This window comes from Nyctereutes procyonoides, unplaced genomic scaffold, assembly GCF_905146905.1.
Source record: "Nyctereutes procyonoides isolate TBG_1078 unplaced genomic scaffold, NYPRO_anot_genome, whole genome shotgun sequence".
Taxonomy (NCBI): Eukaryota; Metazoa; Chordata; class Mammalia; order Carnivora; family Canidae; genus Nyctereutes; species Nyctereutes procyonoides.
The window spans coordinates 153,135-168,801 of record NW_026575011.1 but is presented as its reverse complement, the minus strand read 5'-3'; the positions used below and the strand labels follow the sequence as shown (position 1 = coordinate 168,801).

At 64.7% G+C, this 15,667-nt stretch overlaps 1 non-coding gene across 1 annotated transcript; it reads left to right on the top strand.

Annotated features, from left to right (window-relative positions):
• Window positions 1–15,514: 15,514 nt before the first annotated feature.
• Window positions 15,515–15,667, top strand: LOC129518088 (5.8S ribosomal RNA). The gene has a single exon (XR_008666124.1). It is a non-coding gene; the product is annotated as a 5.8S ribosomal RNA (ribosomal RNA).

Sequence of the window (15,667 nt, the reverse complement as noted above, 5' to 3'; positions counted from 1 at the left end):
GAGGGAAAAGAAGGCTCCATGCAAGGAGCCCGATATGGTATGGGACCCGATCCCGGGAGTCCGGGATCACGTCCTGAGCCAAAGCCAGATGCTCAAAGGACGACGACCAGCCACCAGGCATCCCAGAGCCTGCATCTTTAGACAAAGAACACTTAAGGCTGAATCTGAACAAAGAAGACCATTGTAGAAGGGGTTTCTGAAGGAAACAACTAGGGAATTTCTTGAAAGTTTTTATTTATGTATTCATGAGAGACTCACAGAGAGAGACACAGAGACAGAGACAGAGATGCAGAGACACGGGAGGAGAGAGAAGTGGGATCCACGCAGGGAGCCCGCTGTGGGACTGGATCCCTGGCCCCCCGGGATCACGGGATCACGCCATGAGCCAAAGGCAGAGGCTCAACCACTGAAACACCCAGGTGTCCCGGAAGCAGATTTTTTTGAAAAGGAATTGTAGGCATGGTCAGGACAGACTGAGATTGGGAGAAGTGAGCTTTACTAGTACACTGGTATAGCATTAAGACTCGGCTCTTGTGTCTGTTAAAAAGAAGAGATTTCCTTGCGTTGGTAGTCTAGTCATGACAAGGGATTGTGGACAGAGAAGAAAAAAAATATATTATTATCTTCCCTCTCCAGACCAGCCAGGTTTTTATATTCCTTTTTATCCACGAATTACCTCCGTGAGAGAGTGAAAACTTTTCAATATGTAAAGGAGCTGCATTTTGGGGACAACTCTATAAGCTCCTGTGGAATCTCCTAGGGCCACCCTGGGGAAACAGATACTGACGTTGTTTTCAGTTTGGTAATGACCCGTGATCCTTTATAGGCCCGGGCCTTGAAAGCTTCTGAGATGTTGGTTGGTTGGTTGGTTGGATGGATGGATGGATGGATGGATGGTTTGTGTATCTGGCTGGTCGGCTGGCTGCCCGGCTGTTTGCTGGTTCCTTCATCCGTTCATGGATTTTCAGCGGATCCCAGAAGAGTCTAGCCTTAAGTTGAGTCTCTTGACTAACATAGGTCGTTTACCTGCCATGTGAAGGCACGTGAGAAGCAGCGTCAGACAAAGAATCATAAGCCCTCTTAGATTATATTGGTTGCGTGAATGCTGTGGGTGTTCCAAAAGCGACATCAATTCGTAAAGTGGTAACGTGCCCTGGTACATTGTTACAATGCTGTGTGTGACAAATCATAATCCGTTTTTCTTCTCGACTGGCCTCTAGCCAACTCTCCTTGGGTGTTTAACCACGTCCACCGGTGACCGCCATGTCATGTACAGGTGTTCTGATGCTCTTGCAAAAACAAACAAACAACACACACACACACACACACACACACACACACACTTATTTATTTTATTTATTTATTTATCCCAGATTTCAGAAGAACCACGCAAAGGACTTTTGACACATCTCAGTTTCTGGTCACCCTGAGATCATCGAACAACAGTATGAATTGCCAGAACTAGTGAAATAGCTGCATTTACCCAGAACAAAACCAGGGACGCCTGGGTGGCTCAGCGGTGGAGCCTCTGCCTTGGGCTTAGGGCATGACCCTGGAGTCCCGGGATCGAGTCCTGCATCGGGCCCCCTGCATGGAGCCTGTTTCTCTCTCTCTCTCTCTCTCTCTCTGTCTCTCTCTCTCTCCCTCTCATACATAAATAAAATCTTAAACAAACAGAACTAAAAGGAACAACATGGAACTGAAAAGAGCGAAAGACAATGATGAGCGGTTTCTTTGTGTTTTTGTTTTTTAAAGATTGTATTTAGTTATTCACGAGAGACACAATGAGAGAGAGGCAGAGACACAGGCAGAGGGAGAAGGAGACTCCATCCATGCAGGGATCCCGCTGAGGGACTCGATCCCAGGACCCCGGGATCACGCCCTGGGCCAAAGGCAGGCGCTCAACCCCTGAGCCACCCCGGCCTCCCTACCTGGAGACACTTTGCTAGAGCAGCAGCAGCAGCAGCAAAGAAACACACGCACACCGCCGCTCCCCCCACCCCCCCAGGTGAAAGGAGGTCCTGCTGACTCCCCTCCTTTTCCTCTGAGAAGAGAAGCACACACAGTCTCCTGCCCCTGGAAGGTGCCTTGGAGGGGAGCGCCAGGAGCGGTGTGAATGACATTCTTCTCCTCAAGGACAGGAAGTTGAGCATGAGCAGGAGAATTCTGGGGAAACAGATTGTGTTCTAGAAAAGAAAGAAGAAAAAGAAAGAAGAAAGAAAGAAAGAAAGAAAGAAAGAAAGAAAGAAAGAAAGAAAGAAAGAAAGAAAGAAAAGAAAGGGAAAATCCTTATGTTCTTTGAGCCCCCCCCCGAATTGAGTTCCTCTTCCACGACCTCTTCTCTTTCAACCCAATAGACAAGTATTTGGGGAGGGGGTCACGTCCCAGACCCTGGAGGGTGGGAGGTGAGGTGGTGTGGGGGAGTGGGGGGCACACCGTCCTCTCCGGCGCCTTTGATTCAGACCTCCTTTGCGGCCTCCCTCCCTCCCTCCTTCCTCTTATAAATATATAAATAAAATCCTAAAAAAAAAGGAAGGGCACGAGATAAAACGGTGCATCCGTTGCTCTCCTCGGAGTCCTCGCCTGGTTTCGGCTCTACGTTCCCTCCCTGACCCCCGAAACCTGCCTGAGTCGTCCCGGTAGCCCCGCGCGGCGAGCGCGACCCCCTTTCCGGGCGGCAGCGGGCCCGGACGGGTTTTCCAAGGCTCCCCCGGGAGCCGGGGGTTCGCGCGGTGCGCGGCCGTGTGCTCCCGGGGCCCTCCGCCGTCCCCGGGCCGAGAGGCGAGATGCGAGGCGCCCTGTCGGCCTCGCCGCTGGATCTGTCCCGCTGTCGTTCGCGCCGGTTGTCGGGTGCCCCCTGGCGGCCGCTTCTCTATAGAAGGCTCGGCGGCGAGGCAAGGAACAGGCTTTGCTGGCGGTTTCCCGGGGCCGAGTTCCAGGAGGAGGGCGGCCCCGGCGCGAGCGTCCGGCTGTCTCCGGGGCATCGGCGCCCGATGCGGTCCCCGGAGATTGGACCTCCAGCATTGCGAGGGCGTGTCGCTGATGGTGCCGTCGGGGCCGTCGCCTTCGCCTCGCTCCCGGAGGCGGGCGTGTGGGCCGCCTGGGTGTGTCGACCAGCACCCGCCGGTGGCTCCTCCTCCGCCCGCGCGGACCGACCTGGGCCCCCTCGTGTGAAGGGAACAGGGTGTGTCCCGCCATCCGTCCCGTGGCTCCGGGCGATCTTCGGACCTTCCGTGTCACGCTGTTGCCTCCCGCTGTCACGCCCTGGCGAAGGGGACTGGTCTGAGCCTGGAGGGGAAGCCCGTGGGTGGCGCGACTGACCCGCCCGCGGGCACGTGTGGGGGTGCCGGGCGTCGGACGCGATTTTCTCCCCGTTTTCCGTGGCCCGCTGCGGAGGTGGGTCCGGTTCGGAACGTGTGCCACGCGGGGGTGTGCCGGCCAGCCGTGCGGCCCCGGTGGTGATTCGCGGTGAGGCTGCCTCTGCCCGCGTGGCCCTCCACCTCCGCTGGGCCGAGCCGGGGTTGGGGACGGCGGTAGGCACGGGGCGGTCCTGAGGGCCACGTGGGACGGCCTCCGCACGGTGCCTCCGGAGAACTTTGATGATTTTTCAGTCTCCTCTTGGAGATCACTGGCGTGGCGGCGTGGCGGCCGTCTCCACCTCTTGCTTATCGCCCCTCCCCCTTCCCTGGGTCGACCAGATAGCCCTGGTGGCACCGTGGGGGTGGGGGTGGGGGCGTCGTGGAGCAGATTTTGGGGGCCGTGGGCGTGCCACATTCACGGGAGGTCGCGGTGACCTGTGGCTGGTCCCCGCCAGCAGGCGCGGCTATTTTCTTGCCCGAAATGAACATTTTTTGTTGCCAGGTAGGTGCTGACACGTTGTGTTTTGGCGGCAGGCAGGCAGGCAGGCAGGCCAGACAGAAAAGACAGCCGGGCCGCCGCTTGCCTTAGAGATGTGGGCCTCTGGGCGCGTGCGGGGTTCCGGGCCTGACCGCGCAGACGAGCCGGTCCCTGTCTTCGCTCACTGGAGCCTGAGCCGTCTCCCTGGCCTGCGCGCCGGCTCTCGTGCTGGACTCCAGGTGGCCCGGGTCGTGGTGACCCTCTCCGTTCTCTGGCAACCGATGGAGGGCAGTGTGGGCAGGTGGCGGCGGGTCTTTTACAAAACGCCCTGCGCTCCATGCCGTGGGCACCCGGTCGTTGCCTGTGACAACACGTGTACCGCAAGGCTCCGTACCTCGTGTCAGGCGTCCCTCGCTGTCTGGGGGCGTCAGGTCGCTCCTGTCCCCTGGGGGTCGAGGGGCTGCCTGTGAGGCGGAAGCAGTTCCCCCGGTCGACATCCTCGCTGGGCTTTTGCTCCTCGGGAAGCTCCCTCGGGGCCATAGCTTGCTGCCGATCAATTGAGGTGGTGATCTCGTGCTCTCCTGGGCCGGGCCTAAGGCGCGTCAGGCGAGGGACGGGCGTCCATCGCGAATGCGACTGTTCTCATTCTGCCCGCGGCGTCACTCCATCCCCGACTCCTCCGCGCCTGGCCGCTGTGGCGGGTGCGGCGGGGGGCGCGCGCCGGGGTTCGGGGTGGTGCGGACTCCTGCCCGACCCTGGCCTCCCGCCTTCCTGCCTTGCGGCGCTGGTGGGACCGGGGTCCTCTGACGTGGTGGACACTCTTGCCGTCCTTTCGCGAAGGCCTGGGTCTTTGGCGAGGGTCCTTCTGTGGTGCCCCTGGACTGCTCCAGGTCGCCTACGGTACCGGAGTCCGAGCGTTGGCGTCGTTTCCTTCTGGCGACTCCCATCGGGCTAGCGTTGTTGGCGTGTCCGAGGAGCGGGTAGTGGAAGTAGGCAAGGGAGGTGCCCACGTGCCCCATGGGGGGCGCGGGGACCTCGTCTTCCTCTCCCTCGCCGCGCTGGCGTGTGTGGTGTGTGAGGTGTGACTCGGAGGACTTTGGGGACGCGTGAGTGCCCGCGGAGTGATGAGCCATCGCCCTGAGGCTTAGGCAGCACGAGGGGCTACCCTTGTCTCCCAGCCGGGTCGTGTCCACGTCTCTGTCCCCCTGTCTTGCCCGCCTCGGGTGAGGTGGGGAGTTCTCTCTTCTGGGCGGTGACGTGACCATGCCATGCGTGGGGGAGGCGGAGGTGGTGTCCTGGAAGGGGCACCGGCCGTGAGCACTGGGGTTGGTTGCCCTGTGCCTGTCCCTTCCAGGAAAGCCTCTCCCGCCCCACGAGCCCTGTCGCCTCCTGAGCCACGTTTCGTGTAGCCTGTTTGGTGGAAGGAATGGGTGGGGGCGATAAGCCCTCGTTGAGAAAGCCTTGCGCGATCTGAGAGTGCCTTGGGGTACTAGAGCCCCAGGCGCGGCCCCTCTGTGCGTTGCAGTGTGTCCACCGACGGGGGGTTGGCTACCTTCGCGACGTGTATGGGCAGAGCGCCACGCTTTGCCTACTGCGCTGGCTGCGCCCCCCCTCCGAGCCGTGGGAGGATCCCATTGGGGCGGCATCGGGTGTGGGGTGTTGCTACGTGCGTGTGCGAGTGTGCGCGCGGCCGCCCACCACGCCCACCCTTTGTGTGAGTGCCGCGCGAGCGCCTGGCTTTTGTGGCTGCCTAGGTCCCCGCCCGGTCCTGAGCCAAGTCGCCGCTGGCGATGGCGCGGCGGGGTGCACGGTGCAGGACAGTTCCCGCCTGGGGGCGCCTCCCTGGTCCGTGACTCCGGAGCCCCCTACAGTCCACCGAGGGTGCAACACCGGCCCGTACCGACCCCGTGCCGGGGGAGGTGGAGCATGAGCGCACGTGTTAGGACCCGAAAGATGGTGAACTATGCCCGGGCAGGGCAAAGCCGGAGGAAACTCTGGTGGAGGTCCGTAGCGGTCCTGACGTGCAGATCGGTTATTCGACCTGTGTATAGGGGCGAAAGACTAATCGAACCATCTGAGAGCTGGTTCCCTCCGAAGTTTCCCTCAGGATAGCTAGCGCTCTCGCACGTGAACCCACGCAGTTTTAATCCGGTAAAGCGAAGCATTAGAGGTCTTGGGGCCGAGACGGTCTCAAACTTGAAATGGGTAAGAAGCCCGGCCCGCTGGCGTGCAGCCGGGCGTGGAATGCGAGCGCCTAGTGGGCCACTTTTGGTAAGCAGAACTGGCGCTGGGGGATGAACCGTACGCCGGGTTAAGGCGCCCGATGCCGACCCTCATCAGACCCCGGAAAAGGTGTTGGTTGGTATAGACAGCAGGACGGTGGCCATGGAAGTCGGAATCCGCTAAGGAGTGTGTAACAACTCACCTGCCGAATCCACTAGCCCTGAAAATGAATGGCGCTGGAGCGTCGGGCCCATACACGGCCGTCGCTGGCAGTCGGTGACGGCTGAGAGGGACGGGAGTGGGCTGGGGGGGTCGCGGTGCGCGCGGCGGTCTTCTCCCTCTCCAGGGGGGGCGGCCGCGGTCGTCGCTCTTTTCTCTCCCCGACCCCCACCCCGGGGACGCTAGGCCGCGACGAGTAGTAGGGCCGCTGCGGTGAGCCTTGAAGCCTAGGGCGCGGGCCCGGGTGGAGCCGCCGCAGGTGCAGATCTTGGTGGTAGTGGCAAATATTGAAACGAGAACTTTGAAGGCCGAAGTGGAGAAGGGTTCCATGTGAACAGCAGTCGAACATGGGTCAGTCGGTCCTGAGAGATGGGCGAGCGCCGTTCCGAAGGGACGGGCGATGGCCTCCGTTGCCCTCAGCCGATCGAAAGGGAGTCGGGTTCAGATCCCCGAATCCGGAGTGGCGGAGATGGGCGCCGCGAGGCGTCCAGTGCGGTAACGCAACCGATCCCGGGAAGCCGGCGGGTGCCCCGTGGAGAGCGCTCTTTTCTTTGTGAAGGGCGGGGCGCCCTGGAATGGGTTCACCCCGAGAGAGGGGCCCGTGCCTTGGAAAGCGTCGCGGTTCCGGCGGCGTCTGGTGAGCTCTCGCTGGCCCTTGAAAATCCGTGGGAGGGTGTAAATCTCGCGCCGGGCCGTACCCATATCCGCAGCAGGTCTCCAAGGTGAACAGCCTGTGGCATGTTGGAACAATGTAGGTAAGGGAAGTCGGCAAGCCGGATCCGTAACTTCGGGATAAGGATTGGCTCTAAGGGTTGGGTTGGTCGTGCTGCGGTGCAGAGCGGGGCTGGGCGCGTGCCGTGGCTGCACGTAGTGCTGCCGACCCCCACGCCGTGGCACAACCGCAGGCCTGCCACCGTGGCCCTTCCCCCACAAACCGTGTCTCCCGCCGCTCTCTTCTCCCCCTCCCCTTCACAGGGGAGGTGTGGGCGTGGAGGCGGGTCGGGGGGGTGCGGTGGGGCACCAGGGGTGGGGGAGGTCGTCCGCGGGGTCTGCGTGACCATGGGCCATGGGCCCACGGGCCCGGTGGTGGCGTGACTCTGGATGCGAGCCGGGCCCTTCCCGTGGATCAGTGGGCTGCAGTGGGCGTGGGAGCCACACCCGTGGTGCCGGGCGGTGGCGTGCGGTGGCGGCGGTCCCGTCCCCCATTGCTCCGGTCCGCCGCTCACGCACGGCGCTGCCCGCGCCGCCCGCCCGCGTCGTTCGGCGCACCATTCCCACGCCCGGTCCGCCCCCGGACCGCGATTCTGCGCGGCGCTTCGCCTCGGAGACTCCATCCATGCAGGGTGCCCGCTGAGGGACTCGATCCCAGGACCCCGGATCACGCCCTGGGCCAAAGGCAGGAGCTCAACCGCTGACCGACCCCGGCCTCCCTACCTGGAGACCCTTTGCTAGAGCAGCAGCAGCAAAGAAACATACGCACAACGCCGCTCCCCCCACCCCCCCAGTTGAAAGAAGGTCCTGCTGACTCCCCTCCTTTTCCTCTGTGAAGAGAAGCACAAACCCTCTCCTGCACCTGGAAGGTGCCTTGGAGGGGGCGCCAGGAGGGGAGTGAATGACGTTCTCTTCAAGGACAGGAAGTTGAGCAGGAGCAGGAGAATTCTGGCGAAACAGATTGTGTTCTAGAAAAAGAAAAAGGGAAAATCCTTATGTTCTCTGAGCTCCCCCTTCGAATTGAGTTCCTCTTCCACGACCTCTTCTCTTTCAAACCAATAGACAAGTATTTGGGCGGGGAGGTCACGTCCCAGACCCTAGAGGGTGGAGGTGTGGGGGAGTGGTGGGCACACCGTCCTCTCTGGCGCCTTTGATTCAGACCTCCTTCGTGGCCTCCCTCCCTCCCCCCTTCCTCTTACATAAATAAAATCCTAAAAAAAAAAGGAAGGCCACGAGATAAAACGGTGCATACGTTGCTGTCCTGGGAGTCCTCGCCTGTTTTCGGCTCTTCGTTATCTCCCTGAACCACGAAACCTGCCTGAGTCGTCCCGGGAGCCCCGCGCGGCGAGCGCGACACACTTTCCGGGCGGCAGTGGGGCCGGACGGGTTTCCCAAGGCTTCCCCCCGGGAGCCGGGGGTTCGCGCGGTGCGCGGCCGTGTGCTCCCGGGGCCCTCCGCCGTCCCCGGGCCGAGAGGCGAGATGCGAGGCGCCCTGACGGCCTCGCCGCCCGGATCTGTCCCGCTGTCGTTCGCGCCGGTTGTCGGGTGCCACCTGGCGGCCGCTTTTCTATAAACGGAGGCTCGGCGGCGACGGCAAGGAACAGGCTTTGCTGGCGGTTTCCCGGGGCCGAGTTCCAGGAAGAGGGCGGCCCCGGCGCGAGCGTCCGGCTGTCGCCGGGCCATCGGCGCGCCGATGCGCTCGCCGGAGATTGGACCTCCAGAGCTGCGAGGGCGTGTCGCTGACGGTGCCGTCGGGCCGTCGCCTCCGCCTCGCTCCCGGAGGCGGGCGTGCGGGCCGCCTGGGTGGGTCGACCAGCACCCGCCGGTGGCTCCTCCTCCGCCCGCGAGGACCGACCTGGGCCGCCTCGGGGAAAGGGGACAGGGTGTGTCGCGCCGTCCGTCCTGTGGCTCCGGGCGATCTTCGGGCCTTCCGTGTCACGCGGTTGTCTCCCGTTGTCACGCCCTGGCGACGGGGACCGGTCTGAGCCTGGGGGGGAAGTCCGTGGGTGGCGCGACAGACACGCCCGCGGGCACGTGTGGGGTTCCGTGCTTGACCGCGCGGCCGAGCCAGTCCCTGTCCTCGCTCGCTGGAGCCTGAGCCGTCCGCCTGGACCTGCGCGCCGCCTCTCGCGTTGGCCTCCAGGTGGCCCGGGTCGTGGTGTCCCCTCCGGTCTCTGGCACCCGAGCGAGGGCGGTGTGGGCATGTGGTGGTGGGTCTTTTACCCCCGTTCGCTCCGTGCCGTGGGCACCTGGCCGTTGGCCGTGACAACACCTGTCACGCAAGGCTCCATGACGCGTGTAAGGCGTCCCGCCCTGTCTCTGAGGTTGTCCGTTCGCTCCTGCCCCCTGGGGGGCGAGGGTCTGCCTGTGAGGCGGAAGCAGGTCCCCCCGGTCGCCGTCCTGGCTGTGCTTTTGCTCCACGGGCAGCCCCCTCGGGGCCGCAGCTTGCTGCCGATCGATCCATGTGGTGATCTCCTGCTCTCCTGGGCCGGGCCTAAGCCGCGTCAGATGAGGGACGGGCATCCACGGCGAATGCAACCGCTCTTCTCATTCTGCCCGCGTGCTCCTCCGTCCCCAGCTCCTCCGAGCCCGGCCGTCGTGTCAGGTGTGCGGTGGGGCGCGCGCCGGGGTGTGGGTGGGGCGGCCTCCGGCCCGACCCTGCCCTCCTGCTTTCTCGCCTCGCGGCGCTGGCGGGACCAGGGTCCACTGACGTGGCGGGCACTCTCGTCCTTTCACGAAGGCCTGGGTCCGTGCCGAGGGTCCCTCCGTGGTGCCCCTGGAGCGCTCCAGGTCGCCTCAGATGCCTGAGGCCGAGCGTTGGCGCCGTTTCATTCCATGGCGACTCCCCTCGAGCCGCCGCCGTTGCCGTCGTTGGCGTGTGCGAGGAGCCGGTGGTGGAAGCAGGCAATGGAGGTGCACCCGTGCCCCTGGCAGGGGCGCGGGCGCCCCATCTTCCCATCCCCTGGCCGTTCCGGCGTGTGTGGTGTGGGGCGGTGTGACTCGGAGGACTTGGTGGACGTGTGAGCGCCCGCGTTGGGACGAGCCATCGCCTGGGGCTTGGGCAGCCAGAGGTGCTGCCCCTGTCTCCCTGCTCGGGTCGTGTCCCCGTCTCCATGTCTCTGTCTCGTCCGCCTCGGGTGAAGTGGGGAGCTCTCCCTTCTGGGTGGTGACGAGAACACGACGAGTGCGGGTGAGGCGGAGGTGGTTCTCGAAGGGGCACCGGCCGCGAGCGCTGGGGTTGCCCTGTGCCTGTCCCTTGCCGGAGATCCGGCCGCGCCGTGAGCCCTGTCGGCTGCTGAGCGACGTTTCGTGTAGCCCATTTGGGGGGACGAATGGGTGGGGGCGATGTGCCCTCGGTGAGAAAGCATTCCGCGATTCGAGAGGGTGCCTTGTGGTACCGGAGCCCCAGCTGCTGCTCCTCTGCGCGTTGTAGTGTGGCCACCGACGCGGGGTTGACTACCGTCGCGACGTGTTTGGGCAGAGCGCCGCGCTTTGCCTACCGCGCGGCCTGCGCCTCCCCCCTCCGAGACGTGGGAGGATCCCGTTGGGTCGGGGCGGCGTCCGTTGTGGGGTGTTGCCGCGTGCGTGTGCGAGTGTGCGCGCGCCCGGGGGGTTGGGGCGGCCCGGCCCCACGCCCACCCTTTGTGTGACTGCCGCGCAAGCGCCTGGCTTGGGTGGCTGGCTGTCTAGGTCCCCGCCCGGTCCCGAGCCGAGTCGCCGACGGCGATGGTGCGGCGGGCACGCACGGTTTGAGACAGCTCCCGACTGGGGGCGCCTCCCTGCTCCGTGACTCCCTTTTGGACCGGACGGATGGACCGACGGACCGGCGGATGGAGGGACGGTGGTACGGACGGGCCACCCCGTGGTGGGTTTGCGCGTGCGTGGGACCCGGCGGTGTGGTGCCCGTCTTGCGGGGAGGCTTGCCAAGGGTGCTGAACACAGCCGGCGTTCCGCGCGTCGCCGGACGCCCTTGTGCTGGTGGCGTGGGATCCCGTGCGCGTTTACCGGAGGCACGGCTCGCGCCTTCCTTGGCGCGCCCTTCCCCGTGAACGTCCCTTCCCCACGCGCTCCATGGCCCCGCCCGCTTTGCGCCGCCGACACGACCCCTCCCACCACCTGCCCTCTTCCCCCGAACGCATGGTCGCGGGCGTGGCGCGTATGCTGCCCCTAACTCCGCCCTTTATGGATCGAAACCGGCCTCGCCGCTGTTGGGTGTCTTGCACCCCTGCCCGCCATGGCTCTGTGGGGGCGTCCCCGGGTGAAGTGCTCTCGGTCCTCCGAGGAAGGGGAGGAGGGAGGCGCGCGGGGGGTGTTGGGGGCGTCGTGGCGCATGTGCCTGAGAGCGATCACGTGAGAACCGTTCGCGTGAACAGTGGCGGTTGGGGCACGCGAGCCACGTGAGGTTGCTTGGGCCCCGCTGTGGGGGCCGGGCCGGCGTCCTGGTGTGCTGCGGCAACGCCCTTGCGCTGGAGGCCTCGGTCGGTGGGAACCCGCGTGCGCCCCCAGGCGCCCGACCTTGGTCTCCGTGGCGCCTTATGAGGCTTCTCCAAGCCCCCTCGCCTCCCCACTCCGCTGCCACCGAGGTGTGCGTGGCCCTGGTCCGTGGGGCGGGACCGGCCGGTCGGTCGTTCAGCGTGGCTCGGCGCCACAGCCTCTGCCGTGTGCGCTCCCCCGCGCTCGTCACGTCCGTCCCAACCGCCGCGAGCTGCGCGGCTCTGGCTCCCTCCCTCCTCCTTGCCTCGCGGTGTGGTTGCGGTGGGCGGGAGGCGCGCGCACCCACGCGGTCTCTGGCTCACCCGCGCTCCTATGTGTTTGATCCTGCCAGTAGCATATGCTTGTCTCAAAGATTAAGGCATGCACGTCTAAGTACGCACGGCCGCTACAGTGAAACTGCGAATGGCTCATTAAATCAGTTCTGGTTCCTTTGGTCGCTCGCTCCTCTCCTACTTGGATAACTGGTAATTCTAGAGCTAATACATGGCGACGGGCGCTGACCCCCTCGCAGGGGGACGCGTGCATTTATCAGATCAAAACCAACGCGGGCAGCTTCCCTCCGGCCCTGCCCGGCCATGGGGCGGGCGCCGACGCCTTTGGTGACTGTAGATAACCTCGGGGCGATCGCACGCCCCCGTGGCGGCGACGACCCATTCGAACGTCTGCCCTATCAACTTAGTCGCCGGGCCTACCATGGTGACCACGTGTGACGTGGAATCAGGGTTCGATTCCGGAGAGGGAGCCTGTGGAATGGCTACCACATTCAAGGAAGGCAGCAGGCGCGCATATTACCCACTCCCGACCCGGGAAGGTAGTGACGAAAAATAATACAGGACTCTTTTGGGGCCCTTTAATTGGAAGGAGTCCACTTTAAGTCCTTTAACGAGGATCCATTGGAGGGCAAGTCTGGGGCGAGCAGCCGCGGTAATTCCAGCTCCAGTAGCGTATATTAAAGTTGCTGCAGTTAAAAAGCTCGTAGTTAGATCTTGGGAGCGAGCGGGCGGGCGAGCGCGGGCGGCGGGAGGGCGGGCGGGCGGGCGGGCGGGGGGCGGGCGGGCGCCCGAGGCGAGCCACCGCCCGTCCCCGCCCCTTGACTCCCAGCGCCTCCCTCCGAATGCTCTTCGCGGAGTGTCCCGCGGGGCCCGAAGCGTTTATTTTGAAAAATTAGTGTTCAAAGCAGGCCCGAGCCGCCTGGATACCGCAGCTAGGAATAATGGAATTAGGACCGCGGTTCTATTTTGTTGTTTTTCGGAACTGAGGCCATGATTAAGAGGGACGGCCGGGGGCATTCGTATTGCGCCGCTAGAGGTGAAATTCTTGGACCGGCGCAAGACGGACCAGAGCGAAAGCATTTGCCAAGAAGGTTTTCATTAATCCAGAACGAAAGTCGGAGGTTCGAAGACGATCAGGTACCGTCGTAGTTCCGACCATAAACGATGGCGACTGGCGATGCGGCGGCGTTATTCCCAGGACCCGCCGGGCAGCTTCCGGGAAACCACAGTGTCTGGTTTCCGGGGGGAGTATGGTTGCGAAGCTGAAACTTGAATTGACGGAAGGGCACCACCAGGAGTGGATGGAGCCTGCGGCTTAATTTGACTCCACACGGGAAACCTCGCTCGGCCCGGACACGGACAGGATTGACAGATTGATAGCTCTTTCTCGATTCCGTGGGTGGTGGTGCATGGCCGTTCTTAGTTGGGGGAGCGATCTGTCTGGTTAATTCCGATAACGAACGAGACTCTGGCATGCTAACTTGTCACGCGACCCCCGAGCGGTCGGCGTCCCCCAACTTCTTAGAGGGACAAGTGGCGTTCAGCCACCCGAGACTGAGCAATAACAGGTCTGTGATGCCCTTTAGATGTCCGTGGCTGCACGCGCGCTACACCGACTGGCTCAGCGTGTGCCTACCCTACGCCGGCCTGCGCGGGTAACACGTTGAACCCCATTCGTGATGGGGATCGGGGATTGCAATTATTCCCCATGAACGAGGAATTCCCAGTAAGTGCGGGTCATAAGCTCGCGTTGATGAAGTCCCTGCCCTTTGTGCACACCGCCCGTCGCGACTACCGATTGGATGGTTTAGTGAGGCCCTCAGATCGTCCCGCTGGGGAGGCCCCACGGCCCTGGCGGAGTGCTGAGAAGACGGTCGAACTTGACTAGAGGAAGTAAAAGTCGTAACAAGGTTTCCGTAGGGGAACCTGCGGGAGGATCCTTAACGAGGACGCGGCGTTGGCGGAGGCGGCCCGGCCGGTCGGGGCCCTGTCTGCTCGCCCGCGAAGCCTTCCCCGTGCGGTGCGGGTGGGCCGGCGTGGTGCCGGCCCGCAGGCTGCGAGGGGCGAGGGAGGAAGCGCGTGTGCGCGTCCGTCCGTGTGGGGAGGACGGGGACGTGCGAGGAGGAGGCAGGGTGAAGGAAGGGGCCGCGCCCGACGCAGGGAGGCGAGGCGGCGCCGGCGGGTGGGCCTGGCGTCGGTGGGTCGACCGCTCGGAGGGGAAGGGAAGGGAAGGGGGTCGGCGACGACGGCGTGTTGGGGTGGAGGCGGGCCCCGCGCCCAGCTCCCTTCCTCGGACGTTGCGGTCCCGCCCCCACCGTGTCCCTTCTGGGAGGGGCGCCTCGGCCCGCTTGCCCGCTCCCTCACGCTGCCCTGGGGCTGCCGCTGCGTCGTCCACTCGCCACCCCCTCGGTGGCGGCGGCTCTGCCCTCCTCCCTGTCCCTCCCACTGCCCTCCCACTGCCCCTCCACGGCCCCCACGCTGCGGCCCGCCATCCCCGCGGAGGCGTGTTGATGGTCGTGGGGGGGCGCGCGCCTCCCCCGCCTTTTGCCTTCCGGCGCCGTTCGTTCCCCGGTCGCCGCGTCACCATGCGCGAGGTGCCCTCGGCGCGTCGCGGGACGTGTGCGTAGCGGTGGTGGTGCCCCCCGCTGTGTCGTTGTCCTGCTGGCGTCGTGTCCCCCGTCCACGGCGGGGGGAGCCTCGCTCACGCGTGGGCGCCCGCGGCCCGTGCGCGCCCCCGCCCAGGACGGTTCTCCGGTCAGGCGGGCGTCCGTGCCGTCCCCGCCCTCCCGCTCGGCGTGTCTCCCTCTCCTGGCCCACCCCCCGCCTCTGGGGCCTCGGGGCCCAGGTCCGGCTCTCCCCTTCTCCGTCGACGCCCACGGCGCCCCCACGGCGCTGCCCGCTCACGCACCGCTTCCCGCTGTGGCCCCCCTGCCCTCCGTGGCGAGACGCAGCCCGTGTCGCGGTTGTGGGGAGGGGGTTTTCTCTTAAGGCGAGGTGTTGGCTCCTGGGGGTGTTCCTCGGAAGCGGAAGGGATACGGCCGGCCATGCCCATGGCGGCTGTTGGGGCGGGGAGAGAGGGAGGCTGGCGTCGTGCGACTGCGGTGCCCGCTGGGCCCTGGTCCATCATGGTCCGTCACGGGCCTGCAGCGTTGGGGGCTCGCGCCCCTCGCCGGCGGTGACGCCCGCGGCCGCACGGGGGAGGATCGTCGTCGGGGTGGCGGCGGCGGTGGCGTCCTGTGGCCCTCGTTCCCGTGCCTCGCCCGTCCCCCCACCCTTTCTCCAGGTACCTAGCACGTCCCGGCGCGAAGATTTAAAGACCCTTTGGAGGTCGCGCGTCCGCCTCGGGTCGGGACGGTCGGGCCCGCGGGGAGAGAGTCCCCACCCCAGACTCCGCCAACTCGGGCCCCGCCACTGCGTGGAGTGTGCGGGGGGGTCGCCGTGCCACGCACGCGGTCCATGCGGCCACCGGGAGGGGCTCGACCCCTGCACGGTGGCCGTCGTGCGTGTGCGTGCGTCCCCCCGTGTCCCCGCTTTGGCGTGGGGCGGGGCAGGTGGGAACCCCTGGGCGCCTGTGGGCTTGTCTGCGCTCGCTACCCGCGCCCGTGGGTGCGCGGGGTCGGCGCCCGTTCGCCCCGTCGTTCGTCCGACCCTTCCCACCTTGTCGTTGTCTGATCTCGTGGTCTCCGCTGGCCGGCCAGAGGCGCCCTCCGGGGATGTGCCGTGCCAGGGAGGGGGCTTCCCCTCCACTCGAAACTCGTACGACTCAGCGGTGGATCACTCGGCTCGTGCGTCGATGAAGAACGCAGCTAGCTGGGAGAATTAACGTGAATTGCAGGACACATTGATCATCGACACTTCGAACGCACTTGCGGCCCCAGGTTCCTCGCGGGGATACGCCTGTCTGAGCGTTG